Source organism: Photinus pyralis, unplaced genomic scaffold (assembly GCF_008802855.1).
Source record: "Photinus pyralis isolate 1611_PpyrPB1 unplaced genomic scaffold, Ppyr1.3 Ppyr1.4_LG5, whole genome shotgun sequence".
Lineage (NCBI taxonomy): Eukaryota > Metazoa > Arthropoda > Insecta > Coleoptera > Lampyridae > Photinus > Photinus pyralis.
This window is the reverse complement of record NW_022170596.1, coordinates 30,333,356-30,337,282: the sequence shown is the minus strand read 5'-3', so window position 1 is coordinate 30,337,282 and position 3,927 is coordinate 30,333,356. Positions and strand designations below refer to the sequence as shown.

Sequence of the window (3,927 nt, the reverse complement as noted above, 5' to 3'; positions counted from 1 at the left end):
GGTCTGAAAACTCGCAAAAATTTGTAAAGTTTTATGATCTCCCACTGTCTTCAAACCTTGAAGCTTTTCGGTTTAGTGTTCTTGAGTAACCTACTCTTTCTTACCTTGTTCAGATTAAAAACATAATATTGGTTACTTATCTGAGTATCCCTTGTACGAATTCTTGTTTTTACCGCAACAGTGTTCTTTAAACATCTACATATTTATCACTCGGAAGAGAGCGGAATACAATTAAATGATTAAACGAACTTACCTTAGTTGAATCATAATTGTATGAAGATCTCTTCCGAGTGATAAGGTCCCACCCTCACCTACCCTGTGTTGCGGTATAGTTGCTTTCAAATCAATGGCGTATTGCATTAGCGTAGATCATGTAGAGACCTGCCTTACCTACATTTTTTCTTTGTTTTTTAAATGTGTGGCGCGTAACTCACAGATGAGCTACTACATATTTATCACTCGGAAGAGATCTTCATACAATTATGATTGAACTTCACTAAGGTAAGTTCGTTTAATCATTTAATTGTCTTTACACTGTTTAAACCAAAGGATACTTTACTCTTTGGTTTAAACATCAATTTACCACTACCTTTACCTTTAACATGCACAGTACCCATCATTTCCGATCTTAATAACACTCTTATATAATTCATCGAGTGTCGAAAAGAACTTCCTGTTATTGGTAATGTTAGTATCTTGTTGCACCCCAATGTACAATCCAGCCACTGTGATGCATATTGTTTGTAGTGATGAACATAACTTCACGATCATTCGCAATGTTACCATTATTTGTATCTTCCTTCTTCTTTTTAACTTTCCACTTTTGATAATTTTCACAGTTACTCTTCATGTGATCCGATTTTTGCAGGAGAAACACTCCGTTTCCTTGGAAACAGATTTCAATATCCGTTCACTCCAGTCACTATTAACCGCAATATTATAAGCTTCACGAATAACGTTTGCATTCCTTGCACTACCGCTTTCTTCCATTTTTAGTGAATAAATCAGTATGTACTTTATTCGATCGAATTTTTTCTTATCCGAAAATGCGTGAGTTGATCGTCTTCAACTGAAAGCCTAATACATGCCCCTGCTTGATCATTCAGCTTGTACCAAGCACCAATTTCTATTTGATTACAATCGATGAATTAAATTCTTTTTTTGGTGTTGGCGCTTTCTTCTTAATCACTTTCCACAAACCTTCCTTTATTAATAACAGCTCCATTTTAAACTTCCAGATTGAATAACTGGTGTTGTCCGATCGTTTCGCCGTGAATAATAAAATTGAGTTACACGTAAATTGATGTTCCTAATATGCATTCTTTAAAACAATATTTACAGAACAAATTTTCACTCGCTGGGCCCGCCACCTATTGAACTGAATGGATTTTACCGCGTGATGAAGAATTATTCAGGAAAATGGATAAAGAACTATATCTATTTATTTTATTTATTTATGTATAAGCAAAATTAGAACACTATTCTAAACAATTATACTATAGGTACACACTTTATGTATATGAAATTAAAGATGTGTGATCGCTATATCCCAATACACCTTTTAATCTTTGTCCTCGGGAGATACCATCTTAAAAATTTTAACTGAGAAAGGTATCGGGTGCTCCGTTGTCGACTGTGGCTCTAAAAGAGGCATATTTTTCGATTGCGCTGGTCCATATCCTGTCCATTATTATAGATGTTAAGAATTCAATTCTTGTATGTGTGTTCGCGCTTTCTCCGCGCCAAAATATCTGTGATTTACACCTAATTATAGTAATAGCAGTCAGTTTGCGCTAACGGTTTAAGATTCGGATTCTAACCTCACAGGTGGCGAGCTTCAATCCCACAACTTGCCAGTTTTTAGTGGTACAAAACATCTCCTGACTACCATGCTTCGGAGTGCATGTAAAACTGGCGGTTCTGGCAGCCATACCACGACTGTCGTTAAATCCCACTGACAGCTATTGATGCGATCTGAAAACGTTTGTATCTCGGGAGTGCCATCCATACAGTAATAACCTACTGTGTAGCTTAGTGGTAGAGCTACATAGCCGGGAGGTCGGGTGTTCGAACCTAGGCTGAGGTAAAAATGTTTCATCTGTGACAGAGATGGGAATTTCCTTAGATCAGTTTCGAGCATTCTGCCGGCTATTTCGAGTTAGGTTTTCATGAAGCTTTCCTAATTCGTAAGGACTGAAGACCTTCTGCAGGGGCACCTCGAAAAAGCATTATGCGGGTTACTCTGTAATTGCGCGCAAGCCTGTTGACGGCCCAGAACGAAAGAGGGACAATAAATAAATAAATAACTAAATACCTAATTATAATTACAAATGATCGCTTAATGCCAAAACAAAGAAAAATGATATCAATGATGGTGTCTATATGAGGTCAGACGGTGAAAGTATATAACATATCAACAAATTTTAGTTCGTTAAAATTCGAGCTGTGGTTTCCCCCCAAATAGGCCAGTCAAATTAGGAAAAATAGCGGAAATAATTGAAAGAAAGCTGAAAATTGGTATAGAGGTACATTAGGGCTTGTATTCGAACATACTAAAAGTCGGGACCAAAACTCCAATGGCTCGAGCCGCCATCTTGGAAAAAAGGTGCTCCAAATCACTTTTTCGCTGATATCTCGGTAACCGTGCATTCTAGCAAGTAAAGTTTCATATAAAAAAAGAAAGATAATAAAATTTTGTATTAAAAAGATGGTATGCACTTTTTTTGTATTGTCGTTATTTACGTCGATATTCCACATTGAATATAGAGCATAATCCTTTTTTTCAGATGTAGGTGCATTACTTTCAGCGCTCGCATGCTTTAAACATATGTTTAAAAAATTGACTGACATTGTTAAGGCCTGTTGTTTCTACTATATAGCTGAATACAAAAGATACCTGCATAAGGAAACTAAGAAAAATAAATATTGCCAAAATCCGAAGTCGTTTGAACTACTTGTAATGGATATGGGGCATTTACAAAAAAAATATATATCAAACTTGACTTCATTTCATAAAAAAAATACTAAAAATAATAAACTAAACAATTCCATTAACAATTCGCGAAATAGTACATAGCGCTGTTCCAGTATCCACACCTGAACTTTTTTCGTGAAAGCGGTATAGGTAGATATCTTTTTCATTTCGCGCGGTAGAATGGAATAAAGCCTTGGAGCAATGTACTGAGCACATCGTTTACCGATTGTTTTTTCAGACCTTGGAAAAAGTATATTATGGTCTTCCTGGCGTGTATAATGAGAGTGCATGTTGGGCAGTAATTTTGGATGTTTTTCTGAACTGGAGGATTTTGTTACAGTAAAGTTGGCGTAAATTCATTACATTTGATTCCTTATACAGGGTGGTGCCTAGCGCAACGCGGCACAGGGATGTCAATGGTAATTTCTTTATAGTCAATTACTAGCTCCCCTAATTATTTTAGAGCAAAAGTCTAAAGAAGTTTTTTAGAGAAAAAAATACTGCATCTGTTCATACGATTACTTATAATTTTCCGTTTTTCAAAACCGTAGAAATTAACAAAATAAAAAGGTTCATTTTTCAATAAAACAGATATGCCTTGGAATTACCTAAAAAATCAGCGATCACGTTTCATTATTTGCCTTTGACGTTTATTAAATTTATACTTGTTTATAAATTAGTTAGTCATAAAATTGTTTATCATGTATTTAACTGACGAGAAATGTTAAAGTTGTTTTATGCTGGAAATAATGCCCGCCAAGTAACGTGTGTATTTAGTGGTAAGTAAAAATCGTTGGACGTCAAACAACGATAACTTAGGTGCGATGCGCTTGTAGTTTGTTAAAAGATTCCCAAGCATCACTGATAAAAGTGTAATTTTTTATTTTGTCGATTTCTACGATTTTGAAAAACGGAAAATTATAAGTAATAGCAAAGAGGGGTACCGGGTACTC

General features: G+C 35.5%; 1 long non-coding RNA gene across 1 annotated transcript; it reads left to right on the top strand.

Annotated features, from left to right (window-relative positions):
• Positions 1-262: 262 nt before the first annotated feature.
• On the top strand, positions 263-1,457 carry LOC116170122. The gene is made up of 3 exons (XR_004145172.1): positions 263-501; positions 1,239-1,295; positions 1,342-1,457. It is a non-coding gene; the product is annotated as an uncharacterized LOC116170122 (long non-coding RNA).
• Positions 1,458-3,927: the final 2,470 nt, after the last annotated feature.